Source organism: Ptiloglossa arizonensis, chromosome 6, assembly GCF_051014685.1.
Source record: "Ptiloglossa arizonensis isolate GNS036 chromosome 6, iyPtiAriz1_principal, whole genome shotgun sequence".
NCBI lineage: Eukaryota > Metazoa > Arthropoda > Insecta > Hymenoptera > Colletidae > Ptiloglossa > Ptiloglossa arizonensis.
In genome coordinates this window covers 244,494-268,552 of record NC_135053.1, presented here as the reverse complement: position 1 = coordinate 268,552, position 24,059 = coordinate 244,494, and the positions used below count along the sequence as shown (strand labels likewise).

The 24,059-nt window shown below is 31.2% G+C and overlaps 1 long non-coding RNA gene across 1 annotated transcript; it reads right to left on the bottom strand.

Moving 5' to 3' along the window:
• Positions 1 to 22,735: 22,735 nt before the first annotated feature.
• On the bottom strand, positions 22,736 to 23,611 carry LOC143148269 (uncharacterized). The gene is made up of 3 exons (XR_012992445.1): positions 23,227 to 23,611; positions 23,077 to 23,150; positions 22,736 to 22,856 (listed from the first exon to the last, which is right to left on the bottom strand). It is a non-coding gene; the product is annotated as an uncharacterized LOC143148269 (long non-coding RNA).
• Between the last annotated feature and the right edge of the window lie 448 nt (positions 23,612 to 24,059).

Genomic DNA, 24,059 nt, shown 5'->3' with positions numbered 1-24,059 from the left:
TGATTCGTCTTCGATGCTTCTTATCATGATTCCTTCTAGTATATCATACAATGTACTGTGCTGAATTGAGAAATTTACCTCTATAGGAAATTGAAAATTGTTTAGTGTCAGAATTTTCCGCTCCCACTCGAGTCTGTTTAAGGTACTCTGTTGAAAATATAGAATAAAATTTGGAACACCTTCTTTATAATTCACTGGAGTCGGCGCTAAATTCGAGAAATGTGTTACAGTCTGTAGCAAATTAATCACACTTGCAAGATTTATAAACACCATCTTGTGAAAATCGATGTATTACTTTCGAAACTAGTTAACTGCCCTTGCCTTGCCCTTGCCTTGCCTTGCCCTTGCCTTGCCCTTGCCTTGCCCCCTTGCCTTGCCCTTGCCTTGCCCCCTTGCCTTGCCCTTGCCTTGCCCCCTTGCCTTGCCCTTGCCTTGCCCCCTTGCCTTGCCCTTGCCTTGCCTTTGCCTTGCCCTTGCGTTTGTTCTTATACAGGATGTTCGTAAAATCATGATACCTACAATCGGCAAAGGGTGATGATTTCTCACATATAACTGACATTGAGTCGAGTTTAAAAATTTATTAGGCACATGTTTTTAACGTACACAATTCGCGTTCATGGTCATTAAATAATTCTAGCGTTATTAGGGAAACTCACTTTCAAGAACAATGGAGTCTCAACGTACGAACTGGGATAATAGGCAATCATCGTACCGTATTTTCTCCCGGATAATTTAATAGGAGCATTGTACTTGCATTTGTTACTCGATGATTTACCTAGTTTCTTGGAAGATTAGCTATTTCTGTCTTAAACTTAATTTTTCAATATAACAGAGCACAGCACTCAGGAATGCAAGAAGTGTATGAAATTAGCAGCACAATTATTACGTGACACCCGATATTACAAAATCTTACTCCTTTAGATTTTTATTCGTAAAGTCATGCGAAAGAAATAATTTATGCCTTGAACAATCAAAATTGCAACCAATTAAAAGATGATACTTTTCAAGTATTCGAAGAAGTTCAAAAATTACATACGTTGCTTTCAATTCATATTTTATTAATTCGTCGAACAAGAATGTACTTGCAACATTAAGGACATTTTTATCATTTATAAACAACTAAAATAAATCGATTATTGAAACTTACGGCTCGCTGAAAGAAATAATTTCTTTAAAATTATATTATATCTTAACCGATATTATTTACAAATGTAAATAGCAGTAAAGCTGTTTAAACTAACACTAATTGCACGCGTACGTAACGAATTTTCAAATTCAATTTTGTCGAAAATAGACCTTGTGATAAAATTTTATTCTATATTTTCAACTCAGTACCTTGAACAAACTCAAGGAGGAACGGAAAATTCTGACACTAAACAATTCTCAATTTCCTGTAGAGGTCAATTTCTCAATTCAGCACAGTACATTGTTGGCTTTCATTGAATACACGATAGATTTTAAACGGATTCAAAATAAAAATATCGAAGAACGAAAGTGACACTTTGAACACTTTCTTCGGTCATCCATAACTCGAAAACTAAGGTATACAGGACATACGTTCATAGATCATCCTTTACTCAACTTAGTGTGTAGATTCACTCTCTGAAATATGAACAAGTATTTTATACTTGTATTATATGTATTATAGGACTACTCCCATTGATTTCTATGAAAATATAAATAAATATACGTTGACTAGAATTTCATTTCTAATTCTTCACAGGTGGAGATTTTCAATCCTTTTCTTCTTACTACAACTTTTGATTGTCCTTGAAAAATACATTTCTGCAACTTTTACGTGTTCTCTCCTTTCTTGCAATCCAAACTTTAAGAACCACTCTTTGGACAACTCTCCTTTTTGCAGTCGTAACACTTTCAGACATTTAGAACAATGAAACGTTCGACACCTTTTTCCTACTAGAAGAATGTGCTTTGGCAAACGTCTTCTAATTCTGGAAATATTTTTAAGATCGATAAAAATTTCATAAGATTACGTTCGTCGTTTTATTCCACGCTCTCTCAGCAAAAAAAAGGAACGCCGAACCCATTTTTTCCCTAACTGTCGTAAAATGTTACACCAGCGGATAGGGAAGTTGTCGAAAGGGTGGTCCAGATTAAAGACATAATTTTCATCGAACGATATATTGTCGAGAAAGCGTAAAGTTTACGAACCTCAAACGAACCCCAAAATATTGGTATTTGCGACGCACGTGTACCGTCCATGCTAATAAAGAATTAAATAAAACAAACAAGAATGCACGAACGACGAGGTTTTGCATCAAAAAGCTGCCACGGTAAAGTGTGGTGAATCGACGCGAAAATTAAACTTGTAAAATTTTGTAATCTGATGTAAATTTGCTCCGTTCGTGATAAGAGGAACTCTTCATTCGCGAGAAATGTTTGAACCCTAAAATTCGAAAGGGTTGCTGCAATTTTTAGAAACATTAGCTGGTGCAAATTGTAAGTATGTATCGAAATGAGAACTCGAGACGATAATGATGTTGACAGTACTGATATTAAGCAGATGGGACACACTGGGGTAGAAAGTAGTGTTATTTCTACGATCTCTTATTTTTTATAGCTGGAAATGTACTCCTTTTTTAAATAGAAATGGACATCTTTTTTCGAGTAATTTGATTTTCTTTAAACAAATATGTTCAAGTCAAACATTATATACAACTCGTCTCAATTGTCTAATTTATTATCTGGGAAATGAACAAAATTTACATGATATACGTAAATGTAACGAGAAGTTATCAGCATTTATTATCATATTATAGTAATTAATCGCTAATAACGAAAGTTTGTAGTAATAGTTGCTAGAACGATGGAGCAGAATTTCATTTTTCCTTTTCAATATTTAAAAGATTTACAATAATTAAAAATTAGCTAAGATTCATATATGTGTTCTTTTATATCACTTTTATGATTGCCTAATTTTGATACACTTCGAAACGAAATGTTGTCTTAAAAAGAGATGGATTCGAAAATTCTGCAAAGTTAATACGTTATAATGCATGTATTACGAAAATAGAAAATTCTTCTGGAATCCTTAAATTATTCAAAATTGTAAAATTGAAGGAAACAGCGGATTTAGCAATTTTAATAAAACAACTGTATTACACGATACACGAACAATTATGTTTAAGTATTAGCACACCTAAGTAGCAGCTCAAATACTTGAAACTATTTAATTTTTTGGCTGCATTATCATTAATACTCGCACACGAATTCTAGGAATCTATATTACAAAAACAATCGTTTGTAGATTATACAATCGTAAAATACACATAGAAATGTAGAAATGTCTGAAGCTTAGAAGCTTCACCAAGCGTACTCAGTGCAGAAATCAGTCAGCGAATATCTTTTTGAATTTTCTCCTTTTAAATTCCACACCACTTTAGTACATCTCTTTGGCCATTCATTCAATGAAATTGATCGAGCATTCTAATCGTAACCGAACATTATAATTATAATATATTGATATTGCGAATTTTTAATTAATTTTAATATACATGAATTTTTAGCAAATTTCGTTGAAAATAAAATGATGTATTATTTATATTACTTGTATATAAAATTATTAATAATTATATTGTTATTGTTACTAATAAATGCTGAGATACAAACGAAATAATTTTGATCGTATATATTAATAGTAAATTAATATAAAGCAATTTTTTTAATACGAGTGAAAACTTTTTATCTTTTACAAAATATTTGGCGTTATTATTCCAATTTTATTTTTAACTGTTACGATATATTTTAGTTTTGATATAAATGAGTATTGTCGTACAGATCTTAAAATAATCCTCCTTATTTTACTTTACATTTAATCCAAAACCACTTTTACTCTACATTATGTACCACAATTTACTAATAAAGAGTGTTTATTGCAAAAATAATTATCTTGAAAATTACTCTAAAAATAATATTGATAGAGGAATTCGTATATATTGAAATTTGTAGACTACACAAACAATGAAATAAAAATAACAAAACAACAAATAAATTAATGTAACATTTTATGCAATTAACCTTAATTATAAGTTTAAATTTTCAGTAGAATCTCTGCAGACCAGAAAATGTGCTCGTTAAACATGTTCATCGTTGATAAAATATTAACAAATGCATAAAAAGCTGTAATACTATGATTCTAAGGAGTTTTTGGGAAACACTCATCAATACACATTTGTGTAACTTTCACTCTTACAAAATATTCCGATAATTGTTTCAAAAGAGATTATAGTTAAAAGCTACTCGATAACTTCTAAAATAAATTGATAAAATCGTAAATCATAAATTCCACTATCTTTGTAATGTTCAACTTTATATATAAAATATAAATTTTATTCCAAGAATGACATTTCAAGTCTTGTTTAAAATTATAGAACTATAAATATTGTACCAAATTTATTTGCACATCATGTAAACTTAATCAAGGGTACGCATCATCGAGTAGGTAATAAATACTTACTGTTGCAAGCGTTCAATTAAATGGTAAGATAGAACATTCGAGGGAGCCAACAAAGGGAATATAATGAAACGTACATACCAAATTCGAATCGATTGATTTAAATCAACGTGATTGATCTCTGTGTTAGATTTGCAAACACGACATTTCATTGCATTTTACGAGCTACAATGGAAAAACCTTTACGAAGTGTGCAGGAATTCAGACAACGTTAAATGAAATTAAATAAAGGAGAGCGGACATATGACATTCCTTCTTCTTTCTCGATCGCTAAAAACATAGAAATTGAATTGACATCTCTTGTCTCCAGAAATTTATCATTCTTAAACAAACTATATCTATTGACGATTTGCCACATATTTAAATCACCTTCGAAATAAACATAATTATATAATCTGTAAATTTGAAATTAAAATTCTAATTAGAAACATTTGAGAGGAATGATAGAAAGCAAAATAATAATATCAAACTAACAAAAGAATTAGAAAATACAGTAGGGGCATATTATGTAGTATTAATGATTTTTTTCGTTGATGAAATAGCGAGGAAGATTTCAAAACCAAATTACTTTTTTTAAATGATATTATATAACTTTTTATTGATAATCTCTTAGCGGATTTTCAGAAAATGTAACAACCTGCTATTCAATCTTATTTCGTGGAATATGTCATAAATTAGAATGATTGACGTCATAACAATTGAAAGGTGTCGGTCAACTGTACACTCTCCCGTGATTCCTTATCCTTCAACGTTGCCACCTGCATTAATAAATGTACGTCTGTAATATTTCTAAAAAATTTCCTTCAACATTTTCCAAAATTTTGTTCAATACTCTTTCTTTATAACATGGGTTAAAAAGTTTTCTAAACGCAAGTTGAAAATGTCAATAAATTATGAAAAGAATCATACACGTATATGAAAGAATATAGGGCAACTTAACGAGAACATTCTGTATAGAAACAGCTTAGAATTCGAAACGTATGATCGAAGAGAATAATTATCATAGAAATATCAATAATAGGTTGCTCTATAAATTTTATCGTTCAATAAAAAATGGAGCTATTAGGTTCGTCGTTTTATTTTTCTAAAGATGGTACTACTGTTTGATGAACATTTGTAAAGTTTCGTGTAGACGTACACTAATCGTCACAAATTAATAGACTTGTTTAACATAAAAAGTAAGAGTATGTCAGCTATTTTCATGTTTGTGTTCGAATCTATAAAAAAGTTCATCTTTGAAAAAATGTCTCTTGAAAATTCATTGACTGTTTATATATTTTGTTAATATAGTTGGTATGCAGACTCTAAACGACTATGTTTGTATAAAATTTATAGACAAATTTAAGACTAACAAGGTAGAAAAACGCGTGACGAATAGTTAAATGCTTAAAATTTATTTTATTAAACGAGGAATGGAAAAACGATTGCTATCGCACTACCTGTTGCTACAAAATCACGATTATCTAATTAAAGATGTATTATTTCTCGCTACTGTATTTTATATTTGTATTTCGCCATGTCATGTAGGAAAATTGTATTTTAATCAGGTATGAAAACAAGATGAATGCAATCAGAATTGCAACAAGAATTGAAAATCAAACCTTACTCGACTGTACTTAATAAATACACATTAATTTTCAATTTCGATTGATTTTCACTTACCACTTTCCGTATTATTTTTCTACAGAGATTATTTGTACAGAATTCAATTCTATAAGAATAACATATTAATTCTCAGAGAGATACAAAATTCAGTTTTGCACATAATGATAATTCAATTTTTAATTGTAAAATGTCTTTATCCGAAGAAACGATGTTATTTCTTGGCTGTTTCTTAAAGTAAAAGAAAATTAATTTATTATCTGTTTGCACTGTTAAATCGTTTCCAAAAATATCAACTGCACGTCGTACAATAGGAATTTCTTCGACACGACGTGAATGAACCAATGAACGCATGTTTCGCTTGACTCCCCACTATAGTTACTGATCACCTCTTACGTAAACCATCGTATGATTCTGACGCTGCTCATTCGCTGTGGAATCACCTCACTTGATATATTCACCAAAGAAACATCTTATCTGACACTTAACGATAGTTAAGTTTTTACAATGAAATGACTTCTAATAAAAGACAACACGTGAGTGTTGTAACATACGTCCTAATCATACTACACTGTCTTGAATGTGATTGGTACCATACGTACTCGATCAGTGTTAAGCGTTAATAATTTATATCGTTTAACAATTGGTGGGTTGTGTTTGAAAAATCAAATTTGAAAAACGTGTAAGGTATATTGCGACAAGTTATTCAACAGTTTGTAAAGAAAGATTAATTTGTATCAAGTTCCTTTAAACTTTAATTCGATCTAATACCTTTTGGTGTTACAAAGGACAAAAATTGAAAATCATGTTTTTGTTAAATTTCTATTTTATTACATATGAAATTTTGCAAAATTAGAGGTAGCTTTCGTAAAGGTACATATTAGAGAACTTTTTTAAATTGAAAATCCAAGTTGAAGAAATAAAAGAACCAAAGATAATGAAAAATGTTTCATTATCCAAACCGTTAAATTGAACGAAGTGGACCCAAACAAAAAATTCTCCACAAATATCAACAAATATTTGTAGAAATGCTACAAAGAATTTATGGCTCATTATAAGATCAATAAAGTGTCTGCATTTTCACCTTCTTTTTGTTTTTCCAAAATTTTCCTTCAGATTCTTTGTCATAACTTTGTAACTGTGTACAATAAAAAGAAATGATTCGAGTAAATGTTATTCAATTTACCAAAGCCATCTTAATAGAAAAAAAAATAGAACCACCTTCCATTTTAAAAAAATATTTTTAAAACCTCCTTTTTTCATCCAGCGCATATCCTGAAAGAATTGGTTGTGTACTAAAAGATTAGTTCCTTGATTCCATTTAACTACAGCAAAAGAAAAGTCGATATTTTTATAGTATTAAGAAAACAGCTTATAAGACTTTACCTGGCAGATACTGCATTTATTTTGCTATTGATATAGCGATATTTTATTTGAAACTTAATAACATTATTAATCTCGATAAGGCAACGAAGATGAAATATTCTTATCTTCATAGATTAGTTCTATTAAATATGATATCGTTTGAGTGAATTGATAGGGATCAGTAAACAGAGTTTCGAGTTCTTTCTCTAGAAAAGCAGAAAGTTTTGTACCTATGTAAAAGTTGTATAAATATAATTAAACTTTCATTTATTCTAATATTAATTTTCAACTTGTACTAATAACGATTACTCAGTGCTTTTTCGAGACAACAACTATTTATTCCCAAATCTTCTGTCCAAATTTGTGCGTTCTACGAATGTATTATTTAGAAAGCACATCATTTTGCCATACAAATTATTGTTTAATTGGTTATGACGAAATTAGTACTTTTGTCCTATGATATCATGAAATTCCTCGACTACACGTGGTATCTACTTTTGTAACAGTTCAATAGTTGAACACTTTACGGATGCGTCATTAACGCCATTTAAAAAACTGTAATACTCTAGTGTGTAACGCGCACAAGGTAATTTTCGATTATGTATTTATAACATTAAGTTTACTTAATTAATATACTGTTTTTCTGGATGTAAATGTATTGAAGATTGCACGAAACACCCATTTGATAAATGTTGTACGAAAATGCGACTAAATGCGTATCATTTACTATGATACGCAAAAAGTGACAAAAAAGTAGAATTTTAAATTTTTTAACTACAGCACTTCAAAATGAAAAAATTAACAAAAATTGAGTGCAATCGTAGTTCGTAGATTTTTTGAATCTTTCTATTTTTTATAACTTGGATTTTCAGTTAAAAATTTCCAAAAAGTTCCCTAATACGTGTTCTCGTAATTTTAAGGTCCTTCTGCTTTTTTTAAATTTTGCATGCAATAAAATAGGAGAAATTACACAGAAACGTGATTTTCAATTCTTGCCCTTTAATATGTCCGAAGTAGAAGTATAGTACACATATTTGACCCCTTATTCGGATGTAACCTTTTTAATTTTGTAAACAATTTGTGAATTTATAACATTGTTTTGAATGATATTATTTATTTATTTGTTATTAAAATATTCATTTATTTATACAACATTTATAACAAATATAATAAGCAAACTGATGTTCAGTTTGTAAAAACTTTTAGTTCTTCAATTGTTATTGTAATTTCTTCTAATTGAAGGAAGAAAAATGCTAATGTAGTTACCGAATAAAAGAGAGTTTAAATGTATTATTTAATTCGATAAGATTCGAATTTAACGAAGAAATTTATTTATTTATCTATATCCATTTCAATAAGAACATATGAACGTAATCCATAAGATTTATCATTCGTTTCAAAAATTATACAATGGATCCTCCGATTTAATTGAAATTCTTCTGATTGAAATTGAAAAGTCTTCTTTTTAAAACAAGATGCATAATCAATTTCCTAAACTTTGCGGGTAGATATTTGAAATGCAAATGGTAACGTTCAGTTAATAACTCACGCAGACACGTATGCAAATTTATTACAATTCAATATTAATTGAAATATCGTTTAACCTGAAATTCGTTCTTTTAACAATCAGTACAAGTCTACGCTTTGTTGCAATTTGGTTATTTTCCTTCCCGGCAAGAACTACAGACCTACCATGACGAAATAGGTACTCCACGATATTACTGCGGTGAATTGATTGCATATGTAAATGTACACTCTGGCTAACGTAGACGTTACAAATTAACGTAGCTGTAGCGTAATTAACAAGTGCTCCCGTAATAAAATCAGAGGGCTGTACGAATCAGTGAAATAATAAAGTTATTATCCGGGCCCTATGACCGTTATAACTGTAATTGATGCGCGTAACCAAATTGAATAATTAAAACAAGGCAACGAAACTATTCCATCCGTTAAATAAATATTTGGCGATTACAGAACGAATTAGTTATTTGAAACTAATTTTATGTAACGCCCTGCGTTTCCTCTTTTACGTGTCACGATCGAACAAAATTATTACGTTTTCCGGTAGCGATTCATTTGTTTGTTATAATTTTCGGCTCGAAATTCGGCTTTCTATTCAATGTTATCTTTTAATACACATCGTGCGAGTTTCATTCTTGGAAATTATTACTGATAGCGTCAAAATTGTTCTCTTATGTTATATTTCAAGATACACTGGCGTTCATTACGCAACGTACCCGTCTCAGTTTTCCAAAGATTATTAAAATTAATGATCAAATAACGTTACGAGCTCTCTCCTACTGAAATATACACTTGTGCGTTTGCTACAGATACCGATCGGAGATTTTAAATTGTTCTATCATCAACATGTCCACGTGTTTTATTGTTTTAAATTAAAAGACATTAATGTTTTAGCACCTTTCGTACCGATACAAGTTTTGATTGTACAATGCAATTTGTATCCATAAAAAGTCACGGCACCAGTTCAAGGTTAATTTATCGAAGTGGACATTTTGTAAGATGATGGTAATAACTGCGCAATCTTAATCTTACATTATTAATTTGTGTAACTTTTATTCAAGAAACTTTTTTTGTAAACGAGATCGAGAACTTTTGACACCGAAGTGATACAATGACGATCGATACAATCGAGAATGCTGCACAGTATCGGAAAAACTACGTTTACAGCTATTGAAAATATCACTGTTTGGCATTTGTGAAATAATATTAGAAAAATAGTATTAGAAAAAAGGCTCAGGTTGTTTAAAGCATAAAATTCGTAGGTATATCGAACAAATTATACAGAATCTAACCGTCGTGAATTTGTCAGAAAATCGTTTATCTATATTATCATTTTATTTCGATTGCTATTGTAACCGTCGATTCAACTTGAATAAAAATTTTAATAAAAATTCCATTATCCGAAAATTTCTAGTGTCTCTGTTAGTTTCTCCGAAGACCAAAGAATGTATCAAACTTTTAACCAACGGTGTACGTTAATATGATGAAAATCTTCGGTTACCTATACCAATAACATAATGGAAACGGTGTCTCGAGGTTGCAGAAGATCAAGGCTTCTTCGATTAGGAAGCGTCACGTCTCGTTGGAATTGGCGCCAGAGAAAAATGGGGAAGAACGAACACAAAGACTTGGTTGGAACTTACGTCTGCTTTTCTCGTTGCTCCATTTCCCCGAATGCCGCGTAAATCGTTGCTTTACTGGCGCCGGAATAATAAAAGCCAGACGTTTAATGGCACAATGTTTCGTTATACGTCGAGCGTTCTACGTACTAAAACGGCTCGATATTATCGAGCCGAGTGTTGCACTAAACGCTGAATATTTTATTTAATTATACACCGTTGCACTAATCTCGCGAGGTAACGTTAATTATCATTATTTTCAAGCGACGTACACGCTTGCGCTATCGCCCAGTAGTTTAAAAGTTGAGGCTGGCCAAGTTTTTAATGATTATTAATGGGGTCTAGAATACAGAAAATTTGTGACCAGACAATTTAGATACGCGACGGTACTTGATAATTCATTCGGAATTATTACGTTGTATTAACGTCCAACTCTACTTGCACCCTTGTTTACTTCTCTTTAAGTTAACGCTACACCTTATCCTGCACGGTGGCGGATTGAAACATCGAGTCGTCAGTTCTCGCCATTAATAGCTTCTTTTCTTTCCATCGTCGATCGTCAGGATCCTCTACTCGAACATTCGTTCTTAGAATTTTTCTCCTACCCTCGCAGCCTCGTAGAAAATGCTAGACTTTAAAGTACCCGACTTACGTATCCGTGTTCTCTGCATCCCGCAGTTAAATCTCACTTTGGTACAGTTATTTTCTTTCTTTAACGACTTTCTCTTGTTGCCTCCGCTAACCAAACTTATTCCGTTCTTTACGAAATTGCTATCAGTACATCGTTTCTTCTGTATCCCACTTTATCGCTCTGTATTAGAAAGAATGAAATGGTTACAGAAAAATATCACGGACACAGATTTTCGTTTAATTTGTATAATCTGTTTGTCCGGAACCAAGTTTGCGACTACCTAGGTTGTCCTCCGAATGAGGAAAATTTGTAAAACACGCGATTCGGAGTAATTGTTTCAACTAAAGAAAAAATTAAAGCGAAAGACGAAGGCGTAATTCTATGTCACGAATAATAACTAATAATTTACGTTACGACACTAGGATTCTTGCAACGTTTCCACGCAAAACAATCGTGCAGCCTATAGACAGAAAGGTGGTTAATAGTTGCAATGTAAGGTATACTAGGCAGAAGTTACGAGATACAATTCGGTACAAGCTCAAGATACACGTTAAGCAGTGCAGTCGGAACATAATTAGTTATCTGCGAAGGCCACTGAGAAGTTATCCCCACGATATCGTATCCTGTAGCTCCATCTCTCGTCTCTTCTCGCAAACTTGACATTTTTTTCAAACAGAACCAGCTAGAATAATATAAAAGTAGCGTAATAAATGTTATTTATAGTTAGAGAAGTAAATTCGAGCAGTCAGTTGATTTTCTTCCAAATATAAAAATTGTTTCATTTCATTTTCGACAGTTGTGTAATATATTACGTCAAATAGCACTTGTATAACAAATAGGCAAACAATGAGTATAGTTGGCACTATTGTGCAAAAATTCCTGCATGGATAAAAATGATAATGAAAAATCACAAAATGCCCATTAATATTGCCATTCTTTGTAATTAATCCAAATCAAAGAGATCCTAGTGCTTTCCATTCTTTTCTCTTCCTATTCTTTTTCAGTTGAATGAAATTTAATTAAGTTAGCTTAGGTGGAACATATTTTTTCGCCCGGTCAAATTTAGTTATTTTTGCATCCTTTTGACATTATTATCATTCTTCCAATCTGGGCCTTCAACTTATTCGAACTGTGATTACATTCGAACGATCATTTTCTTCGATTAATTCATAGCGGTGCTAACTGTTATTGTATTTCGAGTCAAGTATTACCGATAAACATTGTTAATTTAGTATCTCCACATATTATTGGACGTACGTAAAAAGTTCCTGTACAAAGTTCCTGTATAATTCCGGTTTCATTTTTCTGCAATTACCTAGATTTTTCTTATTTACTTACTCTTCGTATCTCCGTCTGTAAATTAACATTAACGAAAAATATTAAAGTTCCCTACTGTTTCTTTGTACTATTGGATGTATGTACAAAAAAAAATGTACAGACCGTGGTCACGAACACATAAAATTGTAAGATTGTCACGAACTTGTTGCAAATTTTCATAGAAATTAGTATCAAGTCGACTATCGTGGTTAATTATGCGATTAACATTATATATTAACATAATACAGCCGGCAGGAGGGTGATTCCTCGTTTGAAATTTCATCAAAGATGTAGAATAAAGCTTTTCATTTATACAGGGCTACATTTTCGAGAAAATCGAGTTTGAAAATTCGTTGGATTCATTTGTGAAGTCGCGCGAAAGGAATAGTTTATGCCTAAAATAATCAATACCGTGATCAGTTAAAAGATAATATATTTTAGGCATCCAAAGAAATTAAAAAATCGAACATATTCACGTTTCATTGATTCGTCGAGCAAACATGTGCTCACATCAAGGATAAAACTATAAAAACTTATAAATTACTAAAATGAATCAGTTAATTGAAAATAATGGTTCACTATTCGTTAAAATTATACCATATTTTTATTGATATTGGTTGCAAATATAAGCAACAGTAGAGGTTGCGAGCCAGACCAAGTACATGGAGCAAACTGTGTGAAATACAGGCGCACCTAACGAATTTTCAAATTCGATTTTCTAGAAAATGGAACTCCGTATGAAAAAACTTTATTCTCCACTTTTAACTCAATTTTATGCGAGCAATTGCCACTTAATAACTGTACAACAATTTCGAGAACACCTTGTATCGTATTATGTATAGGTGTAACGAATTTAGATAGTTCGTGTGATTTTCCTAAATGGGTGACCCTGCAAGTTACCATCACAAATAGATTTGCCAATATACTCTAAGAAAAAAAGAAATGTGTAAATTTTTATGCCTTAGATCAGAATTAGGAAACATATGGTCTTTTCGCATATTTCGTCCATTCTGTATCTTCTTCGTTTATAAATTATTCGCTCCCGTATGGCGTTTATTTTAATTCCTCGACATCAAAAAATTGTTATTTTTAAAGCACAATGTCAAAAAGTTAATTGTTCTTATCGATCTATTCATCTTTCATTGGTTGGCGTTTTGTCTTGTTTTGTTTGGTGTGCGAGTAAAATGCGGAAAAGAACGTAGACTAAAAAGTCGTTCGCTTGTTTATGGTTTTTCTATAAAACAATAATTCGTATTTACGTAGATATCTTTTTATAATCGTGACAAAATTGACTCTGCGCAAAATGTGCACCCTTATGAGAAATCCATGAAGTAACATGCGGCCTCACAATGCCAAAAGTTTACCTACCCTTGCCTTATATTAAGTCCATATTTTCCTTGAAAATTTGAAAATTATTCCACGTAAGAACTGAATATACACAAAACTGAAACCCAAGTAACCAGAAAAATCTATAACACTTTCAAAGGTTCGCCATTCTGTTAAACTTTATTCTGTATCACTGTGTCCCACATCGTATATCCAATCGATCGATTGGAATAAAGAAATTAATATTCTAAATTTCGAAATGCGAAGTGCATGGTAATTTTAACACGTGCAATGTTAAAGATAATTATTTGACATTTTTTTGTTGCCATTAGTTGAAACACGACACGTCTGTAAAAATCCTCGATAGTTTCTATTTCCGTTGGTTTCCATTTTTATCTTGCAAGAATCATATCGAGGATATTTATGTAGGCCAGAATATCTGGTTAATTGAAAAATTCTAAAATTAAGTTTCGATATCACAAATAGGAGTACCACGAGAAAAATAAGTAATTGAAAATGAAATTTCTGAAAGAACTACCAAAGGAAGTAATACGTTGAAACGAATAGTTATCCTTACCCTCTGTCTCCATATTCTCGCTCACAAGGTTTACATAGTACGTCACCAACGCACGTCATTCGACGCCGTCAAGCCGGCGTCGCGGCGACCGGCTCCTGGCGTCCTTTTGACGTTTTGCTTGCTTGTTTCACACCGTTTATTCTTCTAGGACGATATACGTGTTTATCTGGGAAATTGATCCTGATTCAAGGACGCTTATATGACCTTGGACCGTTTCCAAATTGGAGAGCTAGAAAACATACTCCGACCATGGGGTGAATCCATCGTACAGTGAGTAACAAAAATATTTGGACACTTCGAAAAATAATTTAAATAATTTGAAATTAAAATAAACAAGGTACGTATAACATTAAAGTACAGAGTCTAGTTAAAGAAACTTTAATGTTTACTTGTTTAATTATTTCTTATAAAATAAATTTTAAACGAAACATTGTCTGATTTTACCGTTCTTTTTATAATCAAACATTTTCTAAAACTTCTGATTAATACACTAATTTCTAATTAGACGAAGAAATAGTATTTTAATATTTCGTCGGGTATCCTTTTCGACGAATAACTTTTTCAAACGTTGAAGAATGTTTACATTTTATTCTAGTATTACACTATTCCTCTTTTAATCATTATTTTCATATTTTCCTTGAAGTTATTGTTGTTTTTCTAATTTGACACAAGTTTTCTGTTGGATTCGTGTCTGAACATTGAAACGAAAGATGTACAAAATTTTTAACAATTGTACAAAAACAGCTTGCGTTTGAGATTATTATCACCAAACTTCATATTCGTTATACCTCTATTTAAATTATTCTTTAAAAAATTTAAATTTACACGTGTATCTACTACACCGTCAATAAAAACAAGATCACTAGCGCCAATAATGCCAGACATATAACTCGTACTGTAAAAAGATACTTATTCTAAGATTGCTCAAAGCTTTTATATCCTTTACCTCGAATTCCATACATATTGAACGACACAGAAATATTACAAAACATTACTCTTGTTTGAAGTTATTTGTCGTCGAAATTGACTGTCTGCGTTTTGTGGTTGGTCAAGTTTCCGCCTGTTGGAAAAAGTAATTCCGAAGTTATGATCTACGATAGCGTTGTTGTCGTACAATCGTTGATTCTCGCAAATAACAGAGTAGCTGCCACTCCAAGTTGAAGATTTTATTTTTGACATAAAGTTTCTCAATTTTTCTAACATAAAGTGGAAATAATGCCCGCTAAATTTTAAAAAATCTTGGTAATCAAATTGAAACATTTTTTCAAACTTACCAGACATGTACATTATTCATAGAATAAACATTATAAAGCAATATTAATAAGTTAAATCATTTCATTGAACACATTGTATACGATTATGGTGCAGAACAGATGTCCAATCGAATACACATATGATATAATTTTATATTTTATATATATATATATATATAGTTGTACCATATATTACTAATTATACCAAAAAAAGGCGTCAAACACAAGTATTTGTAGAATATTGATCCAAAAGATAAATAAATTAAAAAAAACCCATATTCAAAATTATCATTTTAATTTAAAAAAAGCACAAAAATTTATAAATATTGTAAAATAATTCCTTTCAGTTTGACACTTTTGGAGCTTGGTACGAAAGTGAGTAACAAAATATTTTTCCAGTAATCGATTGTGGAATGATCCGACATGGATTGACTCATCCTCGTTTTCTCTGTCTGTTTCTTTATTTCAGAAGAGGACCCCTGAACGAAAGAACGACAAAGTGGAAAATGAAACGAACGACAGAGAACGAATGAAGCTTTCCCGTTGCGAGACGTGGCCCAGTTTCGTGGGAACGTTTCATCCTATAGAGCGCTTCAAGAAATACTTTACTTAAGTGAAATGTAAACAGAAGGTAATGGATTCGGAGCAAATCTTCGAGTAATTGCATCTGATTTCCTGTACAGCTTTACACGCTTTCAATTACAGCTTGATCCGCATGAAAATGTAATTTCCTGAAGATATTCATAACGGGTGGCATGATGTGGAAATATCTACGAATTTAATTAAAAAGGAAATTGTTCATTCCGTCGATGAATACAATTTTTGGGTGTGTTTACACACAGTGCGGTGAGAAATTGGAGATTCGATGTAACAGTCATTTCTCACACGGCAAATTTTACGTTCCTTCTAACTCTTATTATTAACATTTTGTATGATTTACAATACACAGTTAATCATTCTTTTGACTCGACTTTCTAAGGAATTATAAGTATATTAATCTGTAGCGTTCAACTGACAAATGACATCTTCGTTGAAACAAATTATGAACATTTACACAATTGTCGTTAAACTGACAAATGACATCCTTGTTAAAACAAATTGTAAACATGTATACAAATGTCGTTAAACTGACAAATGACATCTTTGTTAAAACAAATTGTAACCATGTATACAATTGTCGTTAAACTGACAAATGATATCTTTATTGAAACAAATTATGAACATTTATACAATTGCTATTATAATCTCATAAGAAATATTTAATACTCTATAATATGTACTAAATCTCATTGCTTAATAATATTATACAATAATATTGTACGATAAGTATAAAACTGACTTCATTATTGATGTATTTCAGTACACTACGGCAGGGAGAAAATTAATAAATTTCACTTTAAGTGAATATTGTCTAATTCTAAATTAAGCGTTATAATTATTTAATGATAATCGTTTAAAAGTGATTTAATAATAGATCAGCCATCTGGAAGATAGTATGAAATGCATAGGTATGATAATCTACGCTTTACAAAATTTTTCGTAAACAGTAAAATATAATTTTATGTATATACGATAAATTTGCATTATTCATTTGTTGATGGCACAATAAATTTGTGCAGGTAGTTCTTCGCTTGACAATAGTAATAATATTAATAATCGCTCAGTTAATAATTCATTAATTCGTTTACAAAAAGTAAACATGCTGGAACATCGTGCTGGAACTACAAACGTCAATATGTGTTGCAATAAGCGAGATTTAGTATGGTATGTGTACGTAACGTAAATGTGTTTATATTTTCACGCATTACATTTTCCACTACGTTGTTATCGTTGAATTGGACGTACTTGTAATAGTTGCGTAATTAAAATAATAATTGAGAGAACGATTCTGAAATGTCTAACAAATACAAATGAAAGAAAAATAAACTTGCATTTTAATTTGTAATGAAATATTCATATTATTGAATAAAATTATGTATTATTTTTGATCTTTAAATTTTTAATTTTTTTAAAAATTTCTCAAACAATTTTTCCTTTTTAAAAGATTAGGAAGGAAAATCATTCTTCGCTATAATATCATTCCTCGATGAAAAATTGCACAATTTTAGATAGGCGAAATGTGACAATAAACAAAGTTATGAAATTTGCATGTGCAGATAAAACTTTATCTTATTATTTTCTTTCTTCGTTCTAAATTGATATCGGTTACGATAGGTTTTTATTATTATAAAATAGTTTTAATGTATTTTACACCTTTTACAATCACAAAGACAAAGCTTACACCGGAAGGATTCAAATAATATCAGTTGTAAGATCTTGACCTAAAATTCTTGAAAAACTAAAACATATGTGTATACAATTGCTTCAGCTATAAGGGAATCTTATCTAAAAAATATTCCAAAAACATTCCAATTTTTGTATTATTATAAACTTGAAACTGAAGTCTCATTTTCCTCCGTGTGATATTACAAATAGATACACACGAGAAATACAAATAATGACGTAAAATGGCACAAAAGCTTAAGTGTTTATAAAACGAAAAAGAAGGGTTAAATTGTAAAATGGCAAGAAACTTTTCGACTATTTATTACACGAGTAATTCGTACGTTTTAGCTCGTCTTATTGTTTTAAAGCACTCTGTACAATCTTAATGTTCCATCACTAAACTATATATTTATGCAATGACTCAAAGTGTAAATTGTTAAAGATTCAGAGTAAGTTCTTGAACTTTGGAATAGATATGCATACACACTGCTAATTTAGATAGCATTTTTCATAAACTGAAAAATGTTCTTTTATATTCTTCTCTGAATTTGTATCTGTAAAATGAAATATATTAAATTCGTGTCTAAATACTCCTATTAATACAATAAAATGATTATCTGTAATTATTGTACTTTTAAGTCGTTTTCTTGTCATTAAGGACTGGCCTGGTGAAAAATATGTTCAAAATTTCACTTGGTTGAAATAAAGTCATTCGTAATTAGCCATCGAAATTGTCAATATTATTCATTTTCGTTCGCTTTGCGTCATAGTTAATCATCAGGGAACTGTGATTATTCCTCTATAATTGAACGGAATATTAAACCTATAATCGCCGATTATGCGCGAATTGTGTAGTAATTGAGACATTATCAGGCGACCGCTGCCGCACAACCGCGATGTAAACAATGTCGAAAACGCATTTACGTTCGCATGTACATAGGATGTGATGTTTCGTCATGATAATTTTGTTGATTGAATTTGAATGGTGTTTGGTCGAATGGTGTCACAGAGTGGCGACGTTATCGCTATTAGCAGTAAGATATCATTTACTACCGACCATGTGTCATTTAAAAGTCATTAGTGGGTGAATAATTGCAAAAAAATAACACGTTCAACTCGTATAACGACAGAGTCGTCATGCGAGCTAATTCGACATCAGGAATATTACTATATATTATAGCTTCATGAAGTGAAGCAAATATATACGATAAACGTCAATTATTCTACTTTTTCTATTCAATATTTACGTATTGACGCACGAACAAAAACAATAATATTGTGAACGTTCTCGACGTCAATATTTAAAATACTTTAATATTTCCGTTTGTATTTCAATGAATACAAAAATAGGTGATGACCGCACTTATGAGTGATCGGAAAGAAATCTTTGACGAAACATAAACAATGTTTGTGAAACCACAGCAAAGAGAATGTAAGTCGGGAGATTGAAAATCTTCGAAAAGTAACTGAAGTTGTGAAAGTAATGGTAAATAATTATTCCTTTTTAGGTATAATTGCGAGTACTGTATAATTTTACTGTAACGAAGGCAATGAAGAAAATAATTTAATATTGAAGAGAAATATCAAACAATACATATCAGGAAATTGAGACTTTAGAAATTATATAATTAAAATTCCTAAATTGATCTTTTAATAATAAAAGTCGTCCATTGCACCACAACGAAACTTGTAAACGATTGCAACAGACCCCGGCGTATATTATACATTAATAATGTGGAAACCGAAATGAATGTTACAAAGTTCGTTGAATTTCGATAATACTGTTATGGAAGTAATCCGCGAAATAAATGATGAGGCACGTAATAGAATCAATAGAATATTCATCGAGAATTCAAGATCGAAACTAGTTTAAATGAATCTAGGGTAAGTCTTGGAAAAGATTATACTGTGAAAACAGGTTACTTAAATTCACAGTTCTCTATCGAGTGCGAGTGCACTCGTGGGGTAAAGCAGGCCTGGCCATAAAGCTCTAGCTAATTACAACTTGTGAACTTTTTTAAAAAAAACACCCTCTAAGATAAAGATATTCTACCGAAAGTTTTTTGATATCCGGCCTCCTGGCACCGTGGAAAGTTCTTTCTAATCGGTCTTGACTTCGTTAAATCATTTCAAGCGTTGCAAACAGCGGGGAACTTTATTCCTTGGGCTGAAACCAGTTGGACCTTACAAAATTCCCCCCTTAAATGGCCACAAATAGCGTATAACATTCTACCTTTAGTATGTGGAGACCAGTACAATTATCTACTTTCCCCTTGTGTAATAATAGATCAACTGGTAAGGTAAAATACTTGTTCCACGAGATGTTGCGCAAGTGGGACAAGTTGTATTTTCTGTTCGGTTGAAGATAGAAGAGTAGAAGTACAGAAGAAAAGTTCAATTATTTAACGAGGTTTATTTTTCTGCGAATAATCCTCTTTTAATTAAAACTTTGACTACAGATTCTTCCTAATGAACCTCTCGATCTCCTTTAGTCTCCATACGTGTTCAATTTTCATCCATTATTATAAAGAAAATAAAACAAAGCATTCTGTATATACTTTGCATCGTTTTGTGCATGTTATTTGTGGTAGAAACTTGAGAAATTCGTCTACGTCGTTTTCTCTTCTTATTGCTTCTTTATTTGTTATGGAATTATTGTACTTCTAATGTGTTTAAATATTCTATTGAAGAATAATTCTTTTTCATTATTCGAAGTTGTACACACGATCGATCTTGTTGCATACAAGATTCTCTGTTACGTACAAACGTGTTATATTTTTAATAATCAAAATTGAGATGTTAGTTGTTTCTGTATCGTACACAATGTGTCGGGAAAAATATTTTGGAATTTCCAAAACGTGAAAATACTTTTTACACTTTGTTACGTTGCACACTATTTCAATTATTTGCAAAACAAATAAATGCACAACACACTCTGCCAGGTTATCACAAAGTTTTCTCCACCTTCTCGGACTGCTCGCACCGTGTTAATCTCATTCGGTTTCGCGTATTTCTCACTCGCTTTCATTTCGGTTTATGAAATGCATATACCTGGCTTTTCGATCTAACTCGTTCCATAAAAGTTTAATGAAATTGAGATACGGTGAGTGTGGTGGCTGCACGATTCTTTTTTCTCTTGTAAGTACTTACCCTCAACATGACCTTAATACTTGCTGGGGATCATTATTCTCTCGAAACGTCAATACCTTGCTAATTTAACCAAATTGGAACGTTAACTCGAATACTTACGTTACCGTAACCTAGATACGTTATTGCAAAACCACGATATAAATTGTATGAAAAAAATTAGATAATTTCTTTTTCTCTATCATAATGTATGTAATTGAGAACATCAGATCATCGAATCTGAATATTATTAGATGATATTAGATTTTCAGTTGCTATTAATTCTCATTTTTAGATTCCTTTAGGCATAGACGGTTCGTAAAATTCTCTTACTGTACATAGCGAAAGATAATTCCATATTGTGATCGACGTAAGAAATATATTATACTAACACCGGCGCGTTAAATTTCACGCGAATAAATTCGTTTAACGATTCCATTTGACGAATTATATGGAAAATTGTGTTTTAACGCTGCATGGCTCAGATTTTTCGCGGAGCTATTTCACGGATTCGAAAATAACCGAGATATTAAAAGTATCTTAGGATACATTCTAAATTATAATCAAAAGATTGACAAGAGTGTAAATATGCCTACTTTGTACAGAGCGTCCCGTAAAAGACAGTGATACTTCGTGAAAAAACCTTCGTCGGTTCATTATCCGTTATTTTCACTCACATTCAAATCTTTTGCGACCGGATGTAATCAAATTAAAGGATAGTAAAAGACCAACGAATAGCAGGTATAGACAAGTAAAAAAAGGTTCGATCCTCAAAGGAATTTCAAGTCGTATCGAGTCAGACATTTTGACTAGGTTGATATAACTTTCATGAAATCCTATTCTATACCAGCGAGGGACAAAATTCTTATCCACGTAAGTGCAAATTTCAAGTAACGAATAAGATTAAAATAATTTTTATCCATTTTTAGTTGAATAAAAACACAAATTTTAATTATAATCCGAAATTATATTTCAAACATTTGTCCGAGTGATTGTTCGATTGAATAAACGTCGCAAGTAGATCATTATACGTTGTTTTCATTCATTTATTAATCGAACAAAATATTTTCCATATCTATATCCCCACGAAAAAAATATGTAAATTTTACGATCAAATGACATTTAAAGATTGGTAGTATATAATTGTGAAACCATGGATACTCGAAGTTAGTAATACTTCTTTTCTCCTAAATTTTTACCGCAGACCATTTACAAAATTTGTAAATGAAAAATAAGTAAAAAGAAAAATAAAAACTCAATGTAAATAGCTGGTACAATGATCGTGCTGCATTTTGAAAATGTACAGTCGCGATTTTAAATTAATCTTCATGCACTACTCGAGTAATACTATCAAATATTATCAAAAATCGAATTTTGACATTAAATAATTTTTTATCCAAATATACGGCTTATATGAAATTTACCGATTTTTATCGATACTACTTGAAGAATATATCCAGCAAAGAAAAGTTGAATTTTGGGTCAATTTGACCCAAAAAAAAGGTTTTTTTTTACTTCGCTAAAGGAATGGACGTCTACTTTTAGTCAGTTAAATAATTTTGTACGAAAGATATGTTCACATTTTTTCTTTCACCGTGTTGTTGAATAATACCATTGTCCTTTATCCAGGTTGGAGAGATTAAAGATTAAAAGAGAGCAGGCAGTGGAAATAAACTATTATTCTTTGCGAAAGATACATAAATAAATCTTATTGCATAATATGTAGAATAAACTGATGTACGTTTTCATGATTTTCAGCATAGAAGTAGTGTGTGCAAAACTAGAAAAAATATAAAAGATTTATTTATTTTTTGTATAAGTAGATATAGTGTAATACTTGTGCCAATATTACATAATTATTTGTTCTGCGTGTACAATAGAAAAAGTGTAGATTCATTTAAATATAATAATATTGTTCCGATACGGATTTATCCATTTCGAGTATTTTAATACTATAAATAGTTAAAGGAAGAGTACGATTATATATGGTATATACATACATGTTTTCGAATAAAAAGCACAGATTGAACAGTTATAGAAGCTGCTCGAAACTGCCATCGTTCAAAGGCTAAACCTATAGAAATGAAGAGTCAGCATCATTTGTAATACGTAATATCGTTTCACGTTTTCAATAATACGTCTCTACATACAATAGTCGTGGATATCATCTGATCGATTTAACGATCAAAAGTATAGCCATTCAACCGGAACCGATTGACATTTGCGCGCGTACAGCAACTGGACTCTTTGATCTCGAACTGAAAATGCTCGAGGAAGCTCGAACGAAACGCTTTGTAGATTGGTTTTTCCCATTTCTTTTCTCTGTCATTCGTTTAATCGAACTCCTGTTTGTTGAAATCGTTCCTTTCTGTTCTCTTCGTTCTTCCGTCGCACTGATTATCACTTTTCAGTAATGTTCCGTTCACTTGCGAAAGATTACATCATTCTTCCGTATTTGAACTCGTTAATGAAAAATTTTAATTAATCTTCAAAGCTCCGGAGATAAAATACGTTTAAAATACGATTTACGTACGAACGTAATGTTTCAAATTACTCAAATATAACTGTTTACTAGGGTGATTTGATAAGTGATAAATATGGTAAAATTTTAATAAGTTTCGCTTGATTTTTACGTTATAAAAATTTATTACCTATGTTTATCTGACTTTGATACCAACTTCTTTCTCTCTCTCTCTCTCTCTCTCTCTCTCTCTCTCTCTCTCTCTCTCTATATATATATATATATATATATATATATATATATATATATAGATTACAACAAAAATCGATTAATGTGCAAAGACTGTATTTATATTGTTTATTTAAAGTCTTTCAATGCGAAGGTTGAAATATACCGTTGCTTAGTGAATATATAAATATATTAAATATTCATCGTTGAGGATATATAGTGCGCAATTTTGTGAAATTTATATTGAACTTAAAACTTTTGGAAAAAAATTAATTGTGGCGGAAATCTTTAATC